Source organism: Alligator sinensis, unplaced genomic scaffold (assembly GCF_000455745.1).
Source record: "Alligator sinensis unplaced genomic scaffold, ASM45574v1 scaffold649_1, whole genome shotgun sequence".
NCBI classification, from domain to species: Eukaryota; Metazoa; Chordata; order Crocodylia; family Alligatoridae; genus Alligator; species Alligator sinensis.
This window is the reverse complement of record NW_005842127.1, coordinates 125,219-138,132: the sequence shown is the minus strand read 5'-3', so window position 1 is coordinate 138,132 and position 12,914 is coordinate 125,219.

Sequence of the window (12,914 nt, the reverse complement as noted above, 5' to 3'; positions counted from 1 at the left end):
ACTTTAAAAAATCTTTTGGCTATTCAAGTATTTAACAAATTCAAATTCAGTACCATACCTCATAAAAGAGGGCTTCAGGTTTTGATGGCTTGAGATCTATAAAAGGAAGTGATCAATTCAATTGTAATGCGAACATACACTGATGTAATCAATAGCCCCTGCCTGGGCTAGTAATACGGTTCACTAATGAATGAGGAGAGAGAAGGGTTCATTAGAACTTTGGCTGCTGCAACAATTATGGATCTAAATTTTGGGTTGCTTTTTAATTGTGCAGAGGGATGATGGCTTATGCCTGACTGTTTGGCCTTTACACCTAAGCATGCACGTGGGTAAATGAACAAGAATACATTTACACAAATTTTATAAATCTTAGCAGACTTGCCCAAGGGACCTCACAAGCACATAAGAAAGTATTTAAGTGTTTAGATATAGCTGAAAGCAAGAATCAGAATGGTCAGAGTGGTTGACTTGCAATGAAATCACAAAACACTAGAACTGGGTGGCACCAAAAAAAAAATGGAGGGGGGGGCAGAGGAGTTCTAGAACAGCTGTTCTCCCCACTTCCTCTTCACCCACTGGAGAGAAATAGACAGGTTTAGGAAAGTCATGAAAGAATGTCTCCCTGAAAAAAAAAAAAAAAAAGCAGGGGTGGGGGGAGAAAGCATTGTATAGGGGCAGAAAGGAAAGGCAACTAGTGCCCAAACTGTTTTGAGGCATGTCCAAATCTGTAGCCAAATTAGTGTGTGTAGCTTCACTGTGAAGCCACAAGAAAATAGTGGGATTAAAATTAGGCACAGATCTGAAAGGTTGGATATTCTTATCCAGTTTAGAATATAGCTGCTGCCCAAATCAAGCAGTTTTTTTATCATTCTATAATCTTAATTCAGACAGCTCTTTTGCCTCTGAATGATGATGTGACAAGAATCTTGTGCTTCTTTCGGCGACAAGTAACAAAGGAGTTAGCTTCAACCTATCCCTGAAAAATGCAGGTAAGCATCCTATCCTCAATACTCTTTTGGCAACCCTTACTTATAGAATGTGGCAAATAACCTTTAATGAGGAAGGGAGAAAAATGTCAACATCCAGCTCCTTTGGCCCATGTTTTCTCAAAGGGGCCTTTTCTTCTTCTTTTATTTGTGATATCTTCTTTTTGAGGAAGACCACATGCAGTTGTCCCCTTCATGATGCTAAACTACCCTCTTATATCAATGAGAGTTGGATATCAAAATACCATAAGATCCTTTGAAAATCCGACATGAATACTGTTCAGTGTATTTGAGTAGCAAACTGAGTTTAGTTAACAAATGTAGCTCTTCCCCTCTCTGAATATCTCATGGAATATCTGCAAGGAGATTGCATATTTTCAAATGAAATGAATTTAATTTATGCAAAGAATATCCTTTCCAGATTTTTACGGGGTGGATTTATCAGACAGATTAGTTTTTGCAGCCATGCTGGTTATGACCTTGTCACACATTCACTTGCAACAGTCGCAAATCTTTGGAATGTAATGACCTATTTAAAGTAGTACATGATAGGAGATAATCCTTGCCTGAAAGAGAACTACTTTGCAATGCCACTAGAAAACGTAACACATGCTAAATTGCTTGAAAATGTGCTTGCTTGCATTTTAACTGTGCTTAGTAAGTATTAAGTTGAATATGTTTCAGGGATGTACGTGGTAGCCGTGTTGGTCTGAGACAAGAAGACATACAAAAAATTATAACTCTTGGTTCCAACATGATACCTTTTATTTTACCAACTCGGAAATCGCAAGAAAATTGTCCTTTCCTGCAAGCTTTCAGGCTCAAAGGCCCTTCATCAGTTTCTGGGAAAAGAATAGATGGGAAGGAATTCTACCTGATCTGCACATCAAAGAGCTACTCGGCACAGCTTACAAAGAAACTGTCATGGACCCAGAGGGACAGCCTTCCATCTCCAGCTCCCTCTGTGCAAAAATGAAGTTTATTTCCTACCTATGTGGATGTTTTACCATGTTTTACCATCTATACTTTTCACAGAGCCTGATGAAGGGCCTTTGAGCCCGAAAGCTTGCAGAAAAGGACAATTTTCTTGCAATTTCCCAGTTGGTCTAATAAAAGGTATCAAGTTGAATGTATGACACCAACCTTCATTTCAAGAATTCACATAATCTAATTGCTCACATGATAGTAAAGATTCAGGTTACACTTAAACTATACTACAAATGTGGAAAGTTAAGAGGTCTTAAAGTTAGGTTCTTTGATTGGATGAGCTCACAGGTACAGCCTGTTTGATTGTTTGTACAGTGAATTTTAAAAAGTGGACTCTTTTCTGCGAATATTTTTCCTTAAGATTAGATCACTTCACTGCTCCCATGAAACAAAAACAACTAAGCTCCAGTTCGGCCAAAGCAGATCCATTTAAAATAGAACCACTATACATTAGTGTTCCTGGCAGAAAAGCAGGCAGACAGCTCTTGCTCTCTATTTCAGATATTTAGAGAGAGAGAGAGATCTATATTGACATTGACTCTTAAATAACTTGCATGCAACAGATGACATTTTGAAAGTATGTAACTGCTTAAAAAATGTACATCCTCCAACAGAATGAGGCCACAGAGGTTACTTTTTAGTTAATCATCCTTCATACAAATTTTGTGAAATCAAAACCCATTCACTCTCCTTATTCCTTTTTAGTATTCAGTTCTTAAAAAGCAATTTTTGACCAAAAATAAGTATGTAATTTTTTTGCCGATAAAATATGCATAGTTAGGGAATTGTGCACGCAAAATATATAGGTCCATGAAAATTAGTCTTGCACAACAGGTATATTTCTCAGGTTACTTGTTTGCAGTTTCTTAATCAGTCCTCTTCCTTTTCTAAGACATTTTCCTGCTATAAACAACTGAGAACCTGATTCTCCATTTTGTTGTACCATTTCTACATCTGGGTACAGGAGAAATGAAAATGAAAACCAGTCCATGTTTGCTTTGGCTTTTAACTTCACTAAATGCCACTAGAGAAGCTTGAAGAAGTAACATTATGGTAATAATACTACTGGGTGCATCTAAAGATGCCATTAAGGTGATATGATAAACTCTGGCACAGTTTGTGCTGGAGAAAACTGCTCTCAGGCACGGTATTTATACATGAGCCTGGGACTGCAGATTTTGAGCTGGGGTGGCACAGATACAGGCTGGCAGGATCTCAGGGATTGAGCCCCAGGCTCCACCAGGTGATGGAGGGGCTGGCTGGGGTACAAAGGTGGCAAAGTGTGGGGCTAAGTGGCAGGCAGCCCCCACATTTTAGCCCTTGTCACCGTCAGCCCAGCCAGCCCTTGTCACTGTGTACATGTGCATTTTAGCAGACTAAATTATTCTACCATAGGATAGTACTTGTCCCTGACACTACTATCCTACAGCAGAATTACTTAATTTACTGAGCCCTAATATTGGCACACGTGCAGACTGTGATGCTTTACTGAAGAGCTAATTAGTCAACTCCACAGTAAAGCATGTGTGTAGATGCACCCACTGAAGAAAAACAAATCCAGTGGGGCCACGCTGATACAGTACAGAGATGTCCACTATTATATACAGAGTTGCCTTGGAAAATGTCTTCTTGAGCCTCCAGGTCACCACATCCATCCTCCCTTCTTCTCTTTTGAATAGGTTTTTTCAGACTTCTAGCTTCTTTATACACCTGCCTGAAAATTTAATATGAATTCGTAAGTTATATAATAACTTACTCCTACAGGATTTCCTGCCCTGTAAATGTACTTACAAGCTTCTGTACCAGTAGGATCAAAACCTGGGATACTCCATTAGCTTCCTGGTAAATCCAGTAATACCAGAAAGGGAAACACTAGAGCCTGGGTTAGGGGATTCCCCCAACCCAAGCTGTACTGTTGCACTTCCTGGTAATATTGGATTGCAGTGTGGCACAACGTGTAAATGAAATATCAGATTTACTCAAGAAGGTGTTGAGGATCTTATCTCCATCTTTTCAATCATTAAAGATGGGAAATAGTGTTAGAGATGCACAAAGCCTCAGACCACATCTTAATTTATTCTGAGCTAGCCATAGGACTAACAAAGCAATTTGGTTTGTGGCTATGATGTATTTATCACAAATATCAAATGATGTCATTTCTGCTTTGTGCATTGCATTGTACATTGAAGACAAGGAATAACAGGCTAATTTATTTATTCAATAAAGCAGTCACTTGCACAAACAATACTGCAGATGTGTAGAGGATTTCTTAGATTTTTTTATGCTTTCCCTGAAAAACTTTATTTTGAGTATCTAAAAGCAATGAGATCTTTACAAATTAAATGATTCCTCTGTTCCCTTTCCTTTAAGAGAAACTAAACTGAAAGTATTTGACAGAAGAATAGAAATAATTAACTTAATACAGTAAAATTATCACTTAGCAGAATTGATTTTGCCCTGTGGTTTTAAACTGCTATTTATAGTCCATGCTAATCAAATTCTGTCTTTCTCTTTAGGATCATAATTACCTTCTCCTCCCTTTTGCCTTATCTTTGTCTACTGAGACTCTCTGTATAGTTTCTCCTAGTCATTCTGTTCTTATGTCATTGAAGAAGCAGTTCTTCTTTCATCTGCTTTTAGCAGTACTTCCAGTCTCTGGTGTGGTCATCTTTAACCAAATTGTTACTTGAAGTTTCAAGTTAAATGAGCCTCACTAAAAAGATGAGAAGCAGCTGCTTTCCTAGACAGAAGAATGGAAATCAAATTTGAAAAGCTACCGTTGCTTTCGACTGGCATAGGAATCAATGGGTAGGAAGCATAACTATGCTTAACAAGGAAAGAACTGGAGCAAATCTGTTTGCTTATCATAGAGTGATTAAAAAAAAAATACATTTTTCTGGTCCAAAATCACCTGTACTGAGAGTTGCTCTACTTTAAGTTATAATGCACTTAATTTCTTCTTTTCTTGTTTTCCTTGCCACCATTGAAATAATTGTGGAAGTACTTCAGTACATTACACAACATCTCCTGAGGGTAGAAGCTAATAAGCTGTACCTGAATGTCATACAATCAGTACTTGTCAGAGCTAGTCTTTAGTTGCAAATTACAAACGACATGCATATAATATTCAAAAGCCATTTTAGTCAAAGGGTTTTAGCTGTCTGCACAAACAAAACAAGGATTAGTAGACAAATGCATGTCAAAACAGCCCATTATGGACATTGTAATCAAGTGTTCAAAAATGGTTGTGTGTGTGTGTTTTTAATTCAAACTAGTAATGAAAGAAAATAGGTACCTACAACCTGATTTTTTTTTTAAATCATCTTCCACACATGTATTGTTATATTCTATGATCCATATGCATAATTATCATTTGTGCACTTGTGTTGCCAAATGCATTTTGCTTATAAAATGGTATGTATTTAGCACAATGTTGTGAAAAAGTAGACGGATGAAATCTTCCTGAGGCCCACGCCAGCTTCTAACCAAGGAAGGTAGGGGAGAAACTTTGTCTACATAGGAAAATGCTATGGTAGACCCCTGTCTCTCAAGTGCTTGATGCTCATCACTGTTGGAGACAGAATACTGAATTTTGTAGCTTATTGCTCTTATAAGGTAGGATGTGTTGGCAGAGCAATTAAGGGGTTTTGTTGAGGTTCCAGAGGTGTAAATTTTAGCCTTGCTCTGTACTTGTGTTGAAGGCTGCTCTGGTTGACCCAGCTGTAAATGGGTACCTGGTAATTTAGGCTAGTGAATCAAAGGTGGCTGCATGTGATCCTAGCTATACCTCTCCCTTGTTTGCTATTGGCTATGAAAATACATGTGCCATAGGCATGCTGGCTTGAGACAGGCTTTGATGCGGATTGTAGAAATTCCTAGATTCCTAAATTTGCATATCCGACAGTGGAGATCAAGTTTGGTCCTCACCCAAACAATGTCCTTATTAGTTTTCCTGAAAACATAAAATACATAAAAGACTTGTACAGCTCTAAGGACCTTGTTACACCTTACGCTGAAAGACACACAAGTTAATCGGCTTAGTGTTGTTTAAATTACTGCAGCGGTCACACGTTAAGGTGAAAAACAATCTCTGAGGGCACATGCAGATGAATGTGCGCATGTAGGTTGTGGTGCCTCAAAGCTCTTTGAGAAACTGCAAACCACATGCAGTGAACATGCACCCATTTTTTGTGCTGCTAATTTGCAGTGCAGGTGGGTGGGTTTTTTTTCTTCAACACCGAGAGATCCCAGTGTCAAAAAACAGTGCTGCTAAAAAAATGAAAATAAAAAAAGCAGCACAGAGAACATGGCAGGACTATATGCCAGCAGAAATAGAGCCTAGTTGGCCAGAGCCACACTCTGGCTGCCAGCCAGGCTCTGAGCAACCAGCTCAGCACTGCTGCTGCCTCAGGAGGCCCCCAATCCCAGTGTCCTCCAGCCCACCAGAGTTTGTCGTGGGGCCAGTGCCTCGCCCAGCCTCACAGCGCTCCCTGCTCCACCACCTGAGCCAGCTGGAGGACACCAGACTATTCCACTTTTCCACTGTCCATCACCACCACCTCTACACGCTCATGCGCCACACTCTCCATCATGTTGCCCTCGTGTCCTGCCCAGACACCAAGTGGCGGGACCTGTTCAGTGAGGGCGTGGTTGGGAAACCCCAGTGGCTGACTCTGTACTCTACCCTCATCCCACAAGCCACTGGGGATCTCAGCTGACAGGTCCTTCATGGAACTGTCACCATGGGTGTGTATGTGGTGAGCTTCACAGACACCCCGGTCTCCTGCCCCTTCTGCGGGTAGAGGGAGACCCTGGCACACATGACCCTCAAGTGTGCCAGGCTGCAGCCCCTCCACCGCCACCACCAGAGCCTCCTCTTGAGGTTCTGGTTGAATTTCACCCCCCGCCTTTTTGTTTTTGGTCACCCCATCCAGGGCCTCACCAAGTCCCAGGACCTCCTGGTCTACCTCCTCCTGGCCCTGGCCAAATGGGCCCTGTATTTGACCAGGAAGGAGACTCTGAGTGGGAAGGTGCCCGGAGACTGTGGGGCTGCTTTCCTCTCACTTGTCTGTGCACTTCTCCAGGGGGAGCACCAGTGCTACTAGAAGCTTGGTGAGCAGGGACAGGACTAAGAGCTAAGAGCAGGACCAGCTTGCTACTTCTACAAGACAAAGCCTGCGCCATAGTCCTGGATCATCTGGAAGCTGCAGTGCCTTCAGGGCTGGCTCACTTCTCTGAAGGCCTGGACTGAATTTAGGCTGTGGTGCATACAAGAGGCAGCAGGCTGGTGTTCACCTCTCCTGCTTACCCATGGTTGAACCTGCCCCCAGCCCTGCACTCTGTTGCAATGTGTCCCCTGCTGGGTGCCTGCACCCCCAGACACATGCCCCGGCAGGACTGGGTGACTGGAGCAGAGTAGAGCAGAGCTTCCTGCTGACTCTATTTCAGGTGCTTGCCAACTTTGGCCACTGCTGGCAGAGCCAGGCAGGGGGAGCAGCAACTGGACCCTGCACAGCCTGGTACAGTGAAGGGCCAATGGGAATTGACCTCAGGTTGCCATACTGCAGCTGTAAAGCTCTACCCTGCTCCAGCTGCCTGGTCCTCTGGGTTTTGTGGACACAGGCACCAGGTAGGGGACATGTTGTAGCAGAGTGCAGGGCTGGGCGCAGGTTCAACTTCAGGTCAGCAGGAGGGGTGAACACCAGCCTGCTAACCCCCACAGTCACTGCAGCCTGAGGGCTGAGTATTCTGAGACATGAGCTGGCCCAGGAGACACTGCAGCCACCAGGCACTCCAGGGCTGTGGTAAGCAAAAGAGCAGAGGTGCCGTGCCCAGCCCTGCTGCACCCCGGCCTGCCCTCTTTCCCATTGTATCCTGGAATACTGGAAGACTTCAATTTGGGTGAAACAGCTGTATGGAATGGTCACACTTAAATAGAATAGGAGCACAATTAGGTGGACTACAGATAATTCTGCTGCAGATATTAAGCCATCCTGTGGACTGAGTCTCCTAAGAAAATAATTCAAAGTAGAAATAGATTACGGTGGCCAGAAGTGGTATTGTGAATCCAGATTTCAAAGACTTCTTTAACTAAATTCAGGTTCCAAATCAAATAGTTATCAATCTGTCACAAATGTGTGCATGTTGCTGAGGTACTGAGTCAGTTTGGTACACAAAAGCACAGATTACAAGATATTAAAAAATATCCCAAATGAGCTGGCCTAATCTTCCACCATTGTGTGGCTGTTGGATCCCTGGCAAAATGGGTAGTAAGACAAAACTTGTGCAGCTGCAAGCCTTTACTCACAAGACCTCAGTGCCAATGTAGAGCCGGTGCAAAATTGGCCAGTTGTGCCATTGTTGTTATGCTTTTGCTAACTGGGTGGGCTTCCTAACACTTGGAGCTTGAAGTCTGCAGGGGTTGGAACGAGTGATGGATATCGTTGCTATCCTTAATCATTGTATTGCATTGTGAAAATGCACTGGAGTCAAGGAACCTGCCCCCTCCCCCCTTTTTTTTTCTTGCCCAAGTCAAATTATGCAGAATTGTACCCAATGAAGATTTCATCTAGAGGCATTTTCTCTTTTGTGCATAGCTCTGTTTCATGAGATGGAAGAAAGAAAAAGGGAGGAAAAAATAACTTTCTTTTTTTACAGACATGGAAGAAATTTGTTAACATGCAGTTTTAATCCCTATCTGATCTGCATTAACTGCCATGCAAACCCCTTGAAATTAAGAGGTCAGTGCAAGCTGACAGCAAGTCAGGGACTGACTGGCAGAATGTTAGCCAAGGTCAGCCTTTTGAATTAAATTCTGAGCATTTTGTTTAACAGGAAAACGCAGACAAGTGAGTGCTTCAAGCAGACTTGATGCAAGTACAGCAAAGTGGATCTAAAAAAGACCCACAGTATGTTTCCTATCATAACCCCAGTGGCATATGTTTTTTTTTCAAATATACATGGTGCTTAAATAATTGCATGATGGTGATAGCTAGCCCTAACAAGCAGGAATCTTTTCATTAAGTTTCTGAGGGTGTAGACGGATATAATGTTTGGAGTACTTCAAAATGACAGTCCACTCCTACTTCACTCTTCCCCAGCCTCCTTTTGGAGGGAGAGAAGGAGAGTTGCACATCCCTGCAGCTCCCTGCCATGCCCCTCTGCCTGGAAAGCATGCCGCTGCCTGCAGCCATAGGGATTTTTAAGGTATTATATCTAAGAGAAGTGACTCGGGACTCTACATGTTTGTGGTTGAAATGCTCCATTTCTGAAGTGCTTCAAAGTACTCCTCAAACATTGTATGTCCCTACCCTGAGAATAGCCCAGTATTTTTGACTGAAAAACTCATGCTATAACAAAAGTGGCCACTCCCATCTCTGCTTTTGTTGGGCAGTAGATACTTCACAACCTTTCAGGTCCATTGACAGGCTCCACCAAAGTTGGTGCCCCAATGTGCCAGTACAGACACATAGTAAGAGACACTTAAGGAGCTTGCAATCTGAATACACAAGACAGATATAGGCATCTGAGGGAAAGAAACTGAGTCATGGAGTCTTGCCTGAGGTCACACTGCAGGTAGAAGTTGTCCCAGAGCTGCAATCCAGGTCTTCTGAGTACCAAACCACAGGCACATCCTCTGCTTCTCATTTGGGGTCATGCTAGGACCCTTGTCTAGCAGTTGAAGCTTTCTGGATTCAGAGAATGGCAGAGACAGTGACCACTCTCTGTTCAAGTCTAATTCCTTCTCCCTAATGATGTATAGCTGGGAAGCACCATCTAAGCAGGGCTCTTTGCCACTTAGGAAAGGTCCCATTCTGCTGTTTCTCATTGGTCTGCCCACTGCAGCTAGGAATCCCTGGACCAAGCTGGTCAGAAAATATATATATATTGGCAAAACCAAGTTTCTTTAAACCAGATATGTTTTCCACTAAACCTTACAAACTTGCACAAAACAAAGGCAGTATTGCTGTGGGATCCCATTGTCCCAAGGCCTTCAGGGCTAGTGCCAGGCAGACTGCCCTGCCTGTAGGCCCTAAGTACTTCCAGGGCTTGCCATTCCAAAGCAACCAGCCAATCCAGGACTTCCTGATTTGTTGCTGCAAAACCAAGGGAGTCACATTTCTGAACAGAGTGGAGTACTACAAGAAAGCCTTGGAAGCCCTGAGAACTTAGATTAAAGCTGCAGTCCTAAGAGCCACCTATAGCTATAGCCTAGAAGAGGGGTGGGCAATTATTTTGGGTGGAAGGCCGCTTACCGAGTTTTGGCAAGCCATTGAGCACCACATGGGTAGCCCCGGCCCTACACGGGAGCTCCACGCCATTTGCCATCTTGAGACTGGAAGTCCTGCCTGCTAACTGCTGACCTTTGCCACCAGATATCCCTCCCCTTGCCCCCTGGAATTACTCCTTTCAGCAAGGGGGGTTGCCATCTCTGAACCAGAAAAATACAAAATTATATTCTAAAAATCAAACATCTACTTTAACACTCATTAATTTCATTCCAAAAATATTTTTGCCCTCATTTACATGTGCTTGTGTAATGTACAAAGAGGTGATAGTATATAGATTAAAATGAAGTCTCACTCTTGTATATTGTGAGAGGGTGTGTGGGAGTTTTTGGGTATGTGCAGTGTGGGGGGAGGGTGTGTGTGGTTGTTTGGGATTTGTGGCTTGCATGGAGGGGGAGGGTTTGCTCACAGCATGCCTCACTTTGCATCAGGCAGAGCCCTTGCCAGTGGTCCTGCAAGCCTGAGCTTCATGTTCCTGCCACTCTTGGCCCTGGGGCACTGGCGTGGGCCCTGTCCTCCTACTCACTGCCACTTGCCCTCCCATCTGCTACTGCTGCTCTTCTCATGCCACTTTCCTATCCTGTTCCTCCCCACCCACCATCCCCGCTGGCCACTCCGGCACCACACCTCAGCTGCTCCTGCATTCCCAGAGCTGTAGCTGGGAACCACATGGTGCTGGAGTGGCTGACTGGCCGGTGGGCAGGAAGGCAGGGACAGTGGGTGTCACAGGCCAGCTAGATGCTGTGAGTGTATCACCCATTAGACTGCTGGGTTCGGGATTGAGGAAGCGAGTTGGGAGTGAAGTAAAAGCAAATTTACTTATAGCTTAGCATACAACAGTTAACAGAAAGTTTAAAGCGACAAACAAATAGTACAATAATAAAGAGCTAATAGTACATAATAACAACAGATAGACAAAATGACAAAGAGTTCCCACGTGGGGTTGGCAACTTATTGGCAGTCCCTCTATGCCAGGTGCATGCCAAGTTGTTCTAGCAAAGTCAGGCGTGCCTGATCAACGCTGTCTGAGGGGTCACCGGGAAGATCCCTTGGTCAGGATCCGGTCTGTGCTCACACTGGGAGTCCAGGGTTCAGGCTTAGTACAGTGATGGTCCTTCTGTCCCATCCTTCAAACTGGTTACTTGACATGAGCGTTCCTTTATGCCTTATTTTATGCTAATCTGTTGGCTTTAGAGCCATTCACAATCTTGCCCTAAACTGTTACCCTTTGGGATTAAAAGGTGTTAGAAATTATCATAAAAGGTTACCGCCTGAACTCGGGTTCACCCAATAACAAATTACACTACATTACTTTGAGGTTTGAAATTAGCATTATGCTGCCCAATCTCAACCCCTTGGTTTCTTATTCCTTGGATTCCTTGGAATGTGCTAATTATATTAGGTGGTCAGATCTTATTATGGCTGACCTTTAAAAAACCTGTTAGATCAGCTAATCTTGTAGTTCTGCTTATTTTTGGGACTCAGTCAATCCCATGATCAGTGCAAACAGTTAGATTCAACACTTCAGTTAAATTGTGACAGACAAATTCCACTTGCGGGTTGCAAACTTGCAAGCTTTACATTAGCTAATCTTAACTGCTAGACAACTGCCTGGATGTCTCCAAAAGCATATATTTATTGCTCATGACATGATAGTAACCCCTCTGGTTCTGGCCACCACAAGTGGGGTAATGGCTGCACCAGGTGGTGGGGAAGGGGTAGCAAGTGGGTGTACAGAGCACAGTGATAGTTGGGCGGGAGTGTGGGGCCCATGCCGTTACACTGGGTCCAGTATTGGTGGGGCCCAAAGTGGGGCAGCAGGGGTGTGGGGCTGGCCTAGCAGGGGCTCTATAGAGCCCAGCTGTGATGCTCAAGCAGGGAGAGGAGGGAGCCAGCCCAGCCACGTGCTCCTGCTACCCAAATCTGGGCCCCACCAGTGCTGTTCCCAGTGCATCAATGCAGGCTGCATGCTCCCACCTGGCTATCGCTGCACTCTGTACACCCACTCACTGCCCCCCCCCCCCCCCCCCCCACCCCAGCCATTTCTCTGCTTGGCCTCCTGCCTGCTGGCTGCTCCAGCACCACATGGTTCCCAGCTGCAGTGCCAGGACCACAGGAGCTGGCCCGTTTGGCCCCAAGTACTGGAGCAATCGCTTGCAGTCCTCCCCTGCCTTCCTCCCCACCCCCTCCCTTCCTTATTATCTGTATTTCCCTGGCTGCAGGGAGGCAGGAACAGTCCCAGGCCAGAAGCCACTGCTAGGCAGAGGCTTCTGGCTGTGGCTCAGGGTGGGGAGGGGCTGGAGTTCCAGCTATGGCTGTTTAGTTCTGCTGCCAGCTCCCCCTGGGTCCTGCTATCCCTGGGTCCTGTCATCTTTGACAGGCAGCCAGGAGCAGATAAATATTAATTTTCTAAATTTTTTAGGGGCCCCATGGGTTGGTTAGAATGGGCTGGCAGGCTGAATCTGGTCCAGGGGCCATATTTTGCCCACCCCTGGCTAGGAGAGTCTCCTAGATGCCCCAGAGCTGAGTGGAATGTCCTCTTCCAAGAACCCCAGCATTTCCAGATGCCCAGACCAGATGGGGAACTGATCTTCCTAGTGGGGTGTCCTGGAACTGCAGCTAAGCCAGACAGGCTGTGTGTTACTTACATTCC